At 39.0% G+C, this 14,853-nt stretch overlaps 1 long non-coding RNA gene across 21 annotated transcripts in view; it reads right to left on the bottom strand.

Moving 5' to 3' along the window:
* Positions 1-14,853, bottom strand: part of LOC124864918 — a 273,328-nt gene that overhangs the window by 138,424 nt on the left and 120,051 nt on the right. Inside the window, exons 6-7 of one of the 21 annotated variants that reach the window (XR_007037407.1) lie at positions 13,167-13,272; positions 10,812-10,826 (exon numbers count right to left, since the gene is read on the bottom strand). The exons of 19 other annotated variants lie outside the window; for them this stretch is intronic. This is a non-coding gene — a long non-coding RNA (uncharacterized LOC124864918). Of the gene's footprint in view, positions 1-10,738; positions 10,827-13,166; positions 13,273-14,853 lie in introns of those variants that run through there. One more of the 21 variants, XR_007037399.1, reaches the window with a different exon arrangement.

Genomic DNA, 14,853 nt, shown 5'->3' with positions numbered 1-14,853 from the left:
ATTTAGAAGGTGATCTAGAAATGATAAAATGCGATCCGGATTCCATAATAACTGAGAACAAGTCCTCTATTTTAGGACCGATAAGAAGCAGCAAAGCACATCCAAACTTCAGTATTTTAAACCAGTTGTGGTGGACGATATATAATCGTTCACATCTTGTCTGTAGCTAAAATGCTGCCACACAAATGATGCCGAGTCGACTCTGTCAACGCAAAAGGACAACTCAAGAGAAGGAGTCCAAACACAAAGATGGAAAAGGGCTAATTTTAGTCCTTATATCACTGCAGAGGCTCCTTGTTTGTAAAAGGATAGAATCTCAAACACTATTAATGCTCTACTAGTAATGGTCTCGGATCTAATCACATCTCAGAGTCGCTGGTCAGGTATGAATTATGCAAAGACCAAAGATTATTTATGACAGAAAACAAATGATTCTCTGAAACAAAACAAAAAAAAGACTAAAAAAACTATTATTTTTCTGTTCCGTTTAATTTCACATTTTGTTAAATGACAGGTGAAACTTCTTTGCATGTTTATACTGGTTTTTTGACTTTTTCTCTTTGGTGATGAGGTTCAAATATTTGAGGTTGGATGGCCTCCTTTCCACCACCCTAATGTTTTGCTCCCTCCACAACTTTACTATTAGATTAAAGTCAGAACTCTGGCTGAACCGCTCCAAAACAAAGAACAAGCATGTTGGTAAAAATAAAGTATTACTTTAAATATAAATCTGGCAGGGGTATGAATAATTCTGGGCTTAACTGCATCTGCTGACTTCAGGAAAATTTGAGGGTAAAGTTGTTTCAGGATGTTTCTGCTCCTGTTGAACCAGAGTTACATTGATAAAGAAAGGCAGTATAATGTAAAAATACGTCTAGCTTATCAAATACCTGATTGAAAACATAAAGCTTACATCCCAGGTCTTCAGTGTTTACATCCAAGGCATATTGCTGAATAGCCAAGTTAGAAAATTTACTCCTCGCTTTTATGAGCAGAAATAATTCAGCACTTAAAATGTTTCAGTGGAGTTCCAGTTAATCATGTGTGGACCAAAACTTAGAGAAAAAGCTGCTCTTAGAAACTAAGCACTTTTCTTTTAAAACCGTAAAAATTAATGACCCCTGTGAATTTTCCCATCAAGTTGCTCTGTGTGCATCTCTCTGCTACAACTGGGCCGTCTGTGAACAGCTGAGGTCAGAGAAGTGGAGACAACGAGACAAAGAAGTGGTAGGAGTCTCTCTATGAAAGTCACTTTCAGAAGTAAAAAGAAAAAAAGCTCAGATCTGACCTACAAATCCAAATTTAATCAATTAAAGAACCATAAAACTCCAGGATCTGCAAAAGTAAAGTTAACCTTGCAAAACAGGGCTGCATGTCTTGCTGGGGGTGGAGCATACTGCAGGCAACAGGAGCTTGGTCAATGACTACTGATACCGGTCACAACATAAATATACCTGGGATCGCAAATCCCTAATTTCAAGATCAAACCGCTAATATACAGGTCCTTCTCAAAATATTAGCATATTGTGATAAAGTTCATTATTTTCCATAACGTCATAATGAAAATTTAACATTCATATATTTTAGATTCATTGCACACTAACTGAAATATTTCAGGTCTTTTATTGTCTTAATACGGATGATTTTGGCATACAGCTCATGAAAACCCAACATTCCTATCTCACAAAATTAGCATATCATTAAAAGGGTCTCTAAACGAGCTATGAACCTAATCATCTGAATCAACGAGTTAACTCTAAACACCTGCAAAAGATTCCTGAGGCCTTTAAAACTCCCAGCCTGGTTCATCACTCAAAACCCCAATCATGGGTAAGACTGCCGACCTGACTGCTGTCCAGAAGGCCACTATTGACACCCTCAAGCAAGAGGGTAAGACACAGAAAGACATTTCTGAACGAATAGGCTGTTCCCAGAGTGCTGTATCAAGGCACCTCAGTGGGAAGTCTGTGGGAAGGAAAAAGTGTGGCAGAAAACGCTGCACAACGAGAAGAGGTGACCAGACCCTGAGGAAGATTGTGGAGAAGGGCCGATTCCAGACCTTGGGGGACCTGCCGAAGCAGTGGACTGAGTCTGGAGTAGAAACATCCAGAGCCACCGTGCACAGGCGTGTGCAGGAAATGGGCTACAGGTGCCGCATTCCCCAGACCTGGTCTACAGAGAAGCAGCACTGGACTGTTGCTCAGTGGTCCAAAGTACTTTTTTTGGATGAAAGCAAATTCTGCATGTCATTCGGAAATCAAGGTGCCAGAGTCTGGAGGAAGACTGGGGAGAAGGAAATGCCAAAATGCCAGAAGTCCAGTGTCAAGTACCCACAGTCAGTGATGGTCTGGGGTGCCGTGTCAGCTGCTGGTGTTGGTCCACTGTGTTTTATCAAGGGCAGGGTCAATGCAGCTAGCTATCAGGAGATTTTGGAGCACTTCATGCTTCCATTTGCTGAAAAGCTTTATGGAGATGAAGATTTCATTTTTCAACATGACCTGGCACCTGCTCACAGTGCCAAAACCACTGGTAAATGGTTTACTGACCATGGTATCACTGTGCTCAATTGGCCTGCCAACTCTCCTGACCTGAACCCCATAGAGAATCTGTGGGATATTGTGAAGAGAACGTTGAGAGACTCAAGACCCAACACTCTGGATGAGCTAAAGGCCGCTATCGAAGCATCCTGGGCCTCCATAAGACCTCAGCAGTGCCACAGGCTGATTGCCTCCATGCCACGCCGCATTGAAGCAGTCATTTCTGCCAAAGGATTCCCGACCAAGTATTGAGTGCATAACTGTACATGATTATTTGAAGGTTGACGTTTTTTGTATTAAAAACACTTTTCTTTTATTGGTCGGATGAAATATGCTAATTTTGTGAGATAGGAATTTTGGGTTTTCATGAGCTGTATGCCACAATCATCCGTATTAAGACAATAAAAGACCTGAAATATTTCAGTTAGTGTGCAATGAATCTAAAATATATGAATGTTAAATTTTCATCATGACATTATGGAAAATAATGAACTTTATCACAATATGCTAATATTTTGAGAAGGACCTGTAAAGTGGGAAAAATAAGTACTGAACACATTCTTACCAGAGGTCCATCAAAGTTCATGAATTATGTTCTGTGTCATGGAATGAAATGACACTGGGAAAAAGTGTTGAACATGTTTATTGAAATATGTTTCATACTTTGTACAAAAAGCCTTTGTTGGTGATGACAACTTAAGGAAGGCTGACATATTGTGTCAAGTGTGATTTTGGCCCATTTGTCCACACAAACCATCTTCAAATCCTGAAAGTTCCGTGAGCCCTTTCTATGAATTCATTTTTTTCCATAGATTTTTAGAAAAGAATGTTATTATTATTATTATTATTTATTTTGTATGGACCACAAGATGTGGTCCATACAAAAGACCAAAAGACTGAGACTACAAAAACACAGCAAATGAAAAAGCTTTTCTAAAAAGGCTCAAACGCCAATGAGTCCATAAAATAGAAAAGTATCACAGTGAGTTCAGTCCAGGGTTGGTCAGTGTGGCAATGATGCAGTTTACAGATTCAGACAGCCTACACTTGTACAGAAGAACAGAACAAGAACAAGAAATCTCCTTTATTACCATTCAGTGGAAGATTTCAGGAGTTTTAGCAGCAAAGTAACAGACAAATAAATGGAGGCATGCAGACTCACGTGAAATTAAAATAAAATTTTAAAAAATGAAATGTGAAATAGGAGACTGCAGTAAGCGCAAATTTACAACATAAGAAAATAAATGCTGTACAGTTATTAAAAATAGCAAACTTAGATTCAAAGAAATATGCAACTGAGTGGGAGAAATAAAAAAATGTACAAACTGGATATGCAGAAAAGAACAGACTAGAAACAGGGGCCAGAACGGGCGACATCAAATCCTACCTGAAACTGCTGGCTAAGGATCAGCGTAAATACAGTAAGATTGTTATTCACGCTGGCGGTAATGACACCCGGTTACGTCAATCGGACGTCACCAAAGTTAGTGTTGCTTCGGTGTGTAAGTTTGCCAAAACAATGTCGGACTCCGTAATTTTCTCTGGTCCCCTCCCTGATCTGACCAGTGATGACATGTTATTCTCTGGACCTTGTGATGACATATGGCATTGAGTGTAAAGTAAAATATTTTCTCATAACACTGTCCTGTCTGACCATTTTTTAATAACCTTTGAGTTTAATTTAACTGAGTACTCCACACCTGAAAGAAAATTTCATTATAGTAGATCATTATCAGGCGATGCTGTAACAACCTTTAAAGAATCTGTTCCACTTTTAATTTCCTCATTAACACTGAAAAGCACAGTGGAGGGCAATAATTGTGTTTCTGCCCCTTCACAAATTGATTCTTTTGTTCATAGTGTTACTTCATCATTGCGTGATGCATTAGACAATGAAGCCCCCTTGAAAAAGAAGGTAATTATTCATAGGAGGCTAGCTCCCTGGTTTAATTCAGAGCTGCATACTTTAAAGCACAATGTTAGAAAATTGGAGAGAAAATGGCGCTCTACACACCTAGAGGATTCCTACTTAATCTGGAAAAATAGCCTAATGTTGTATAAAAAGACACTTCGCCAAGCTAGAACAGCTTATTTCTCATCATTAATAGAAGAGAACAAGAATAATCCTAGGTTTCTCTTTAGTACAGTTGCTAAACTTACACAGAGTCATACAAGGGTTGGACAATGAAATGATATTCTTATGGCCTCAGATAATGGACTTGTGTCTGTTCTGGTTCTGTTAGATCTCAGTGCTGCATTTGATCCAGTCAACCATAATATTCTCTTTAAAAAGCTGGAATATGCTGTAGGGATCAGGGGAACAGCACTAGGCTGGTTTAAATCTTATTTGTCTGACAGATTCCAGTTTGTTCATGTAAATGATAAATCATCTTTAAACTCCGGGGTTAATTGTGGAGTACCACAGGGTTCAGTACTTGGGCCAATTCTCTTTACTATATATATGCTTCCAATAGGTCTAATTATCCGGCAGCATAGAATAAATTTTCACTGTTACGCTGATGATACTCAGCTTTACTTATCCATAAATCCTGATGAACCCAACCAGTTAGATAGACTACAAGCATGTCTTGAAGATATAAAAACTTAGATGACTTTAAATTTTCTGCTTCTAAATTCAGACAAGACAGAAGTTGTCGTCTTTGGACCGGAGTCTTTAAAAAATAAACTGCTTCGTCAATCACTTAACCTGGATAGCATTAAATTGACCTCTGATAATAAAGTAAAAAACCTTGTTGTTATTTTTGACCAGGACATGTCATTTAAATCCCATATTAAACAGGTTTCTAGGATTTCCTTCTTTCATCTCCAGAACATTGCCAAAATTAAAAATATCCTATCTAGGAGTGACGCTGAAAAACTAGTCCAGGCATTTGTTACTTCAAGGCTGGACTATTGTAATTCTTTACTATCAGGATGTCCACAAAATGCAGTTAAAAGCCTTCAGCTGATTCAAAATGCTGCAACAAGAGTTCTAATGAAAATTAAAAAGAGAGATCATATTTCTCCTATTTTAGCTTCCCTTCATTGGCTCCCTGTTAAATCCAGAATAGAATTTAAAATTCTCCTCCTCACATATAAAGTCCTTAATGATCTAGCTCCATCATACATCAGAGATCTGATTGGTCCATATGTTCCTAACAGAGCACTTTGTTCTCAGACTGCAGGTTTACTGGTGGTTCCTAGAGTCTCTAGAAGTAGAATGGGAGGCAGATCCTTTAGTTATCAGGCTCCTCTCCTGTGGAACCAGCTCCCAGTTTTAGTCCATGAGGCAGACACCCTGTCTACTTTTAAGGCTAGGCTTAAAACTTTCCTTTTTGATAAAGCTTATAGTTAGAGTGGCTTAGGTTATCCTGAGTTATCTGTGTAGTTATGCTGCTATAGGCTTAGACTGCTGGAGGACATAATGACCACTTTCACCCTCATTGCTACATTCTCATACTACTCTCCAATTTTGCATTATTTGCTGTTATTTCAGCTTTTAACTTTGTTTTCTTTCTTTTCTCTTCCTAGAAGCTACACCTGGCCTGACTCTGTGTCTACCTGTGACACCTTTCTGGAGAGGGGCATCGTCCAAGCTTCTGCTGGCAACAACTTAATACTCACCCTCTACCGATGACCCACATGGCCCTGTCTTTTAGTGTTTAACCCTTTCTCTCTCCTAGACATGGCTACTGACTGAGCTTCTACTGTGACTAACTCTATGTTCTCTCTTTCAGACTCTAACCTTGAAAACTGGCTCAGAGTTGATCTGTTCTTTCTTTCTAGATGAAACGACTAAAGGAGCTACATCCATTAACATTTACTTTTCCTTCCCATAGAAAGTACTCCTGGATCAGTGCTTCCTTGTTCTCTTTGTGTCTCTGCTCTGTTCTCTAAAACCCCCAGTCGGTCGTGGCAGATGGCCGCTCACACTGAGCCTGGTTCTGGTTCTGCTGGAGGTTTCTTCCTGTTAAAAGGGAGTTTTTCCTCTCCACTGTCGCTACATGCATGCTCAGTATGAGGGATTGCTGCAAAGTCAACGCCAGTGACTGTCCACTGTCTCTACATGCTCATCCAGGAGGAGAGAATGCTGCAAGTCACTGACTGGATGCAATCTGCTGGGTTTCCTTGGACAGAAAATTATTTTATCCAATTGAATAAATAACTGAATCTGACTGAACTGTTCAATGGTTACGATTAATTGGAATGTATGAACCTGACTGTTGTGAAGTGCCTTGAGACGACATGTGTTGTGAATTGGCGCTATATAAATAAAACTGAATTGAATTGAAACAAGAAGTGGAAAAACTGCAAATAACCGCAGGGATGTAAACACTTATTGAATTTGTTGGAAGCAGTGGCCAGTCAAGCAGCTCTCTATGTTATTCTAACTTAAACCTACTTTGGCTGCTTTTGGGATCATTGTCTTGCTGAAAGATCCACCCTCATTTAATCATCATTATTATGATCACTATTATTAATCAGAATAATTATCATTATTCTGACGGCAGCAGATTTTCATGAAGAATGTCTCAGTACATGCGTCCATTCATCCCTCCTACAATTATGAGTTCTCCCAGTGGCATTTGCTGAAAATGATGTTCCCTCCACCAAACTTTCCTGTTGGTATGTGTGTTTGAGGTAATATGCAGTAGGACAGCACTCCATGGTTATTGCAACATTACTTTAAGTTACAGGCATATTGCAAAGAACTGTCTGGTTAAATGTTTATCAACTATTTAAGTACCATCCATCCTCTATGGTTGTAATATATGAGGTGACACTGCTTTAATACAGCATGGCAATATTTTAAATGTGATGGTAAGGTGGTAGTGTCATTAATTCTCAATGGTGTTTAATTAGCTGCCTTTATTTATTAAAATAATAGTCAAAGAAATATTATTAGTTATCAAGTTTAGTAAAAATAATAAAATAAGTAAAACTAACAGCCTTTTTGGGTAAATGATCTTTAGTAGGCAAGCACGTGTTCTTAGCTGTTAGCGGTTGGCGCTAACAAAAGAAGCTTATAGCTTACCATCAGAATCAAACACATACCTTTAAAATACCATTAATAAAAGGGTTAAAATGCATAAGCGTGGATGGCGCGTTATGGCCGATCTTCTGTGTTTAAATAAAGTTTGTCTTAACTTAAAAAAAAACACAAACACAGAACATAAACTGAGCACTTGTGCTGAGCAGATAATCTGCTAGCACTAAGATAGCTGAGTTTTCAACATAAACAAAACCAAACATCATAAAATGAAAAATGTTCAGATTATTTCATTCTAAACTATTTCTCTCTGTCCAAAACACAACCTCTTACGTGAACCGTCCTGAGGAAAAGTTGTTCGAGCGACGAAGAAGCATCCACAGTGAACAAAGGGTTAACTTGCAGCTAACCTCATTCCTACTTAACTTAGTGCACATGATCGCATGTCACTCTTAGATCCAGTCTGAAGAGTTAAGTCGGTTTGTCCCTCCATCCAGTTCCTCTGGGGAGCAGTGGAAGAGGTCAGTTTGTTGCAAAAGCGGGGTTTTTATTCGGACAGTGACGTCACGGGAAGTCTGCTGTTATTCCGTTTCTGGCTGTGCTGGAAGTACAGAAAAGTTATTACTGGCCTTTTGTAACCCATGGCTGTGGTCCCAACACAAGTTATGCTGACCTGCATGTTCTACACAGTTTCTGATAGGATGAAGTCACTGTGCAACATACTTGCCATTTTAAATTCCCAAAGCCTCATTTTGTCTTAATTTTAGGTCTATTTTGCACCTTTTTTGTGACACGTGGAAAATGTATTGAGGCCTAAGCAGTAAAAGAGAGCACCTCATTCATCAGGCAACAGGTCTCAGTTTGGCACGAGTTCTCAGAGAGCACAGCTGCTTAATGACTGAACAGGTTGGGTCCAGGCTTTCAGGCTGGAGCTGAACTGCTGCAGGCTGCTGGATCGAGACATACACCTGCCTCAGGACACCCAGCGGACACTCAGAGATTGAGATGATAGTGTCTGGTTAAAACAGATCTAATTACAGCACAGAGCTCAGCTTCAAGAACAAATTATTTCAGTTTTATTTTGTATGAATTCAACATCAACGTAGTTCCTAAGACGCATGAAGTTGCAAACCAATGGTTTAAGCAATGTGTTATCATTCTTACTACATATACATGCATGAACACATAAAATTATAAAATCAATCTTTGTTACAATAAAGATTGTACCTATGTATGGAAAAATATCAAAAAATATATATAATTTTTTTTTTAAAACAGTGGTTGGTTTCCCCTCTTGGTGCGGTCCGTTTGTTTAGATGTGAACACAGCAATCGCTCTAAGGTGCTGACCAAAACAACTGTACCGAGACTGCTTGGAGGAGCTGGTCTCAGTACGTCTCCAAACGAACTCTGAGTGGATCCTTTATGGTGTGAACGTGATCCGACACAGGTGAACCTGTTAGATGGAGTCACGTGTCCTTCTGCAGCCAGGTATGCATTGCATTGTGGGATGCAAACAATGCAATGCATAGAACAATAGAAGCGTGACTGTTTTGTAAAGCATAAAGCTTAAAGCAACTTTCAAGTCCTCATCTCAATATCATTCGATATACTTTCACAGAATTCTGCATGAAATAGTACCTAGAAAGACACTAATGAAATTCTTAGAACACAGCATCTGCTTCCTGTATTTACATCTGCAGCTGTTATTCCTCTGACCTTCATCTCATTACAGCGTTTGGGCTCATCGGATGCTACAGGTAGCCTTTCGGACCTCAGCAGATTTGTCTCCAGTATTCATGATGTTTACATTAACCTTGATGTTGTTTCAGCTGAGTAATTCAGATCAGTGCAGACTAAGCTACATACCTTATCACTGTTGAAAGATGCGTATGCTGACAAAGTTCTGGTTTGGTCCACCGTTTTTGTCACCACTGTAGCTGCATGAGAAACCTTAATGTTCCCAAATAGCAGAGTCCAGTGAAAGCTGGGAGTCCTCTTCTTTTGTTTTGGTGTTACTTTTAAAGTTGCCCTACAGAGCATTGCACTGAGCACTTAGTTCCTAACAAACATTCTGCATGTGAGGAAGCTGCCTCTCAAGTCACTTGTGTCCTGATGCTATAAAATAGATGTTAGTCTAACTACTTCAGGCAAAAGCCTTTTGCAGCCCTGTTGAATAGAAGGTTCTGCAGACCTCATGCCTCCAGCCAAAAGCTAAGATATCAGTAACTGCAAGGCTACTTGTGACATTTCTGTCAGAAACATCCCAAAAATGCAACTACGACTACAACGTAGTATCTGGATCAACTTTAACTGAATCTGTAACAAAGAAGATTTCTCCACATCTTTACATGAAGACAGGCACTAAGAAGCCCAGTTTGGAATAGAGAAGACTGGATTCAGACTGCAAGCTGAAACAACACTGGTTGATACTTTGAGACAACTGAGATATATTCAGCCACCCCACTGGGATAAACAACAGCCCAGTTTAGCCTTTTAACTGGCTGTTTTTTCATGGCCCAGACACAGAAGCTCTCCTGAAAATAGCTCAGAGCAATCTGAGCTACACAAGAGGAAAGGGAGATGATAAAGGCCACAGGAACGACCAAGATGACGATAGATTAGCCGTCTGTGAGGATATTTTTTTGAGTCAAATGCATGTTTCTGCCATATTGTGCAATGAAGCAGGAAGGCCAGGCCACAGAGCGAGGGAGCATATGTCAGCCTTTCTCTCTGCTGTCACCCTTGCATGTGGTTCTTCCTGCCGCCTCAGCCCACCTGCCTAGTCAAAGCCTTTCAGTTAGATCATAGTATCTCATAATGAGTGTAGATCAGGGACTCCCAGTGGCCAGTTACTAAGATTTAACATTTTAGTAAATTTAAAAGACAAATTTGAGACTGAAAATGTTTGGTTATACATCTATGCAGATCTTTCAGCCCTTTTTCTTTTTTCTTCTTTTGGAAAAAAGATGCGACCCAAATTTAGTCAAAACTAAACCGTTGACAGTCCAGCTTGAAGACAACTTTTTAAACTACATTTAGACATCAATAAACATCTTTATGGAGATGGATTTTTCACCCACACTTAAGTGTTTTCTTAAAACAAAGCAACATCAACTTTCAGGTCTTTTTAATAAGTTATGCATGTTATTTGAAGCAGATGGCCAGAGGTGTATTTCCTTCTCTATAACGGCACTATTATAATAAATATCTAGGGGGCACCTCCGTCTTTGTGTCATAATTACTTTGCTGTTGTGCTGGACCAGTTGATGGTGGTGATGGTGCCAGTTTTGCTGGTCTCTGCGGGATATATAACCGTGTTCAGTAAATTAGAAAATCCCATCTGATGAGGCTCATTTGTCAGATTAAAATTACGTTTTGAAAAAAACCTTTAAGCAGTAATCAAACACACTTTTCATTAAGCCAACATTTCTGTATTAAAATGTTTTTTAATGCTCTGATGTAATAATCAAATTTTCATCGTGTTTTAATTAAGCAGAAAATCACAATGAACAGAAATAAAGGTTTACAACATCAGTCTGAGTGGATTTTCATCTATAAAATGTTTCATTTAGTGAACTGAGCTACTGAAATAGATTAACATTTCAATATTAATCTAATTTATTGAGTATGACTGTATGGTTGGTATAGTGCTTCCATGAGATATTTGCTAGGGTATTATTCAGACCCTATTCAGGGTTCTCATACACAGCCACATTTAATACAAGTAAACACCACAAATAGTTTTGCTCTGAGCTCATTAACAGTTTACAGCAAATCATGATGTAAACAAAGGCCCTCCATGATGTCTGTAAAGGCAACACTGAATGTACACCAAGATTGTTTTCTTCTATCCTTAGAAACGGCTGCAAAACATGACGCTGTGAATAATCACGTCTATTTCAATGCGTTACTAACTTGACTTTACATTAAGGCTCAACTGTTCCTAAACACTAAAAGAAGCCAACAGCTTTAACCCAGAATAAGACTCTGAAGTTAGGTTCAAGATGGAGATTGTTAGGTTTTCATCGACTATTTCCTAAATAAGTAGTCAGGTCAGCAATTTGTGGACTCTGATCCAATCAGAAAGTGCAGCTGACCTACATTTGGTGAGCATTAAAAGGCAATCTGTTGAATTTGACATTCAGCTTAGTTTTAGATTAGTTTAACTAAATACTGTTTTAAATCTTAATATGTGGGATAACTAAAACAGTTAAAAATAATTGAAAGTGGTATTTTTAATGCTACTGTATCGAACACTACCTTCCCCTATTTTTATACCTAACAGTTGTCTGCTTGCAGTTTTATGTATGGCATCTTATTGCAGAGTCTCTTAAAAACAAAGATCTTTATTTAGCCCAAACGTCCCAAACAGAACTAAAAGTGAAACCTTCATTTGACTCTGGACTTCAACACAAACTGATAAAAACAGGATTACTGGAGTTTTTTTCCATACAAAAACTGCAGGACTTTGTGGTTCTAATTAATCGTGTATTGACCAAATTTATTGTGTATTTAATCAAATATTAGCATCATCTTTGAGTATTTAATTGTGTATTAGCATAGGATGATGTTGCTTCTTGAGGAGATTAAGGACTGGATGAACAGCAAGTTTCTTCACCTCAACAGCAGTAAGACTGAGGCACTACTTGTTGGCACAACTCACCAGATCACCAACTCTTCAATATCCCAGCTCTCCTTTGACAGCCAGGTCATTACTCTCTCCCCCTCAATAACTAACCTAGGTGTCAGGTTTGACCAACAACTCACCTTTGACAACCACATAAAGAATGTATCAAAGACCTCGTTCCACCTCCTTCACAACATCTCCAAGTTCCGCCCACTTCTTTCCCGCTCTGACGCAGAAAAACGTATCAATACGTTTGATTCCTCCAGACTGGATTACAGCAATGGACTTTTTATGGGGATCTCTTCTTAAAACATTCAAAACTTGCAGTATATTCAGAACAATCCCTCAAGAGTCCTCATGCAAGTACGCAAGTACGAGCATATCACACCCATCCTTTACTCCCTCTACTGGCTCCAAGTCTCATTTTGCATCCAACTTAAACTTCTCTGGTAGAGCCTTCCTCCAGCGCTGAGAGAAGTGCAGAGTCTGGACTTACGACACTCTTAATTAGGAAAGCTTTTAACTGCTAAATACTTATTGCACTCTAGTGTTGTTTTGTTCTTGTGTTTTAATTGTAGCACTCTGAGATTCTTTGGAATGAAAAGTGCATTATAAATAATTTTTTTAATTATTATAATTACCTAAACAGTTATTCAGATTTATATAATAAACCCTTCCATTTGAATGTAATACTTAATGTCAGCTGTCAGATGGGTCTCAGCTGAGTGTAATCGGACAGCAAGGTGTGGTCTTAGATTGATTTGTTTGGATCCAGATTGGATCTGGACTTTAAGAATAGCTGTTACAACAGGTTCAAAATATAGATATATTGTTATATTGAGAGTTTATGGATGTCAGAGTTGGAATGACTTATTATCTAAAATTCATTCATTCATTTATTATGTAAAATTTAAATCTTATTTCTAGACTTTATGAACACGTTTTAGATGCATCTCTCTACTGTTCTTTAAAAGATACATTGGGGCAATTAAATACTTGATTATTTTTACCTTATTGACTACTATAAAGCTAACTTTATAAGCAGTTGATCACAAGAGGTGGAATCGTTATTGCATGGCGATTGATGAGGTCATGAAGCACCGCCTCCGGCGCCGGCTGCAGAGAAACAAATATGGTCTCAATGTCACATCTTTCAGTGCAGCCCTGACATGCTCATAAAATCCCCACAAGTCCTCCAGCCTGAGAGAAAGGATTTATTTTTCAAGGGATTCATCCATATGGAAAAAATAAAATGTTGACAAGAGCACCTCAATACAGTTAGAAGAGAGGAAGGTAAAGAGAGAAAAATACTGTTTACAAGCTGCCTGGTTCATACCTGCAAATGTGGCTTGAAAACTGCACCAATTTATTCTCTGGTCTAAACTAAAGTGAACAAGAAGGCAGAATGAAAAGGTAGAAATGTGAGATGGTAGAAAAACAGATATGGTTTTTCTTTCCTGACCTTATATGGAGGCTTGAATGCCTTCAGGTTAAAAATTTGTCATGAGTCAATAGAAAAGCAGACAAGCTGTTAAAGTCAGGTGTCTCCTCAATAGCAGCCCGACCTTTTTAAAGATATCTGGGTTACAAACATCAGCACTGAGGTGCAAATAAACAGTGAGGTGAATGTTTTCCGAATGTTGGTAACAGTGGTAACAGTCAACCAAAAACTGATTACTCCCTTTAGGTAAATGCTTGCAGTAGAGCTACCCAAAAAGATGGTAGGTAAAGGTTTATAGCACTCCTGGCTGCAAATGGAAACTACATAGGAAGTCCAAAGTAGTGGACAGTACAGGTCCTTCTCAAAATATTAGCATATTGTGATAAAGTTAATTATTTTCTATAATGTAATGATGAAAATTTAACATTCATATATTTTAGATTCATTGCACACTAACTGAAATATTTCAGGTCTTTTATCGTCTTAATACGGATGATTTTGGCATACAACTCATGAAAACCCAAAATTCCTATCTCACAAAATTAGCATATTTCATCCGACCAATAAAAGAAAAGTGTTTTTAATACAAAAAACGTCAACCTTCAAACAATCATGTACAGTTATGCACTCAATACTTGGTCGGGAATCCTGTTGCAGAAATGACTGCTTCAATGCGGCGTGGCATGGAGGCAATCAGCCTGTGGCACTGCTGAGGTCTTATGGAGGCCCAGGATGCTTCGATAGCGGCCTTTAGCTCATCCAGAGTGTTGGGTTTTGAGTCTCTCAACGTTCTCTTCACAATATCCCACAGATTCTCTATGGGGTTCAGGTCAGGAGAGTTGGCAGGCCAATTGAGCACAGTGATACCATGGTCAGTAAACCATTTACCAGTGGTTTTGGCACTGTGAGCAGGTGCCAGGTCGTGCTGAAAAATGAAATCTTCATCTCCATAAAGCTTTTCAGCAGATGGAAGCATGAAGTGCTCCAAAATCTCCTGATAGCTAGCTGCATTGACCCTGCCCTTGATAAAACACAGTGGACCAACACCAGCAGCTGACACGGCACCCCAGACCATCACTGACTGTGGGTACTTGACACTGGACTTCTGGCATTTTGGCATTTCCTTCTCCCCAGTCTTCCTCCAGACTCTGGCACCTTGATTTCCGAATGACATGCAGAATTTGCTTTCATCCAAAAAAGTACTTTGGACCACTGAGCAACAGTCCAGTGCTGCTTCTCTGTAGCCCAGGTCAGGC

This window comes from Girardinichthys multiradiatus, chromosome Y (genome assembly GCF_021462225.1).
Source record: "Girardinichthys multiradiatus isolate DD_20200921_A chromosome Y, DD_fGirMul_XY1, whole genome shotgun sequence".
In the NCBI taxonomy this organism is placed as follows: Eukaryota; Metazoa; Chordata; class Actinopteri; order Cyprinodontiformes; family Goodeidae; genus Girardinichthys; species Girardinichthys multiradiatus.
The sequence above is the reverse complement of the archived record's forward strand: the minus strand, read 5'-3'. Positions and strand labels throughout refer to the sequence as shown.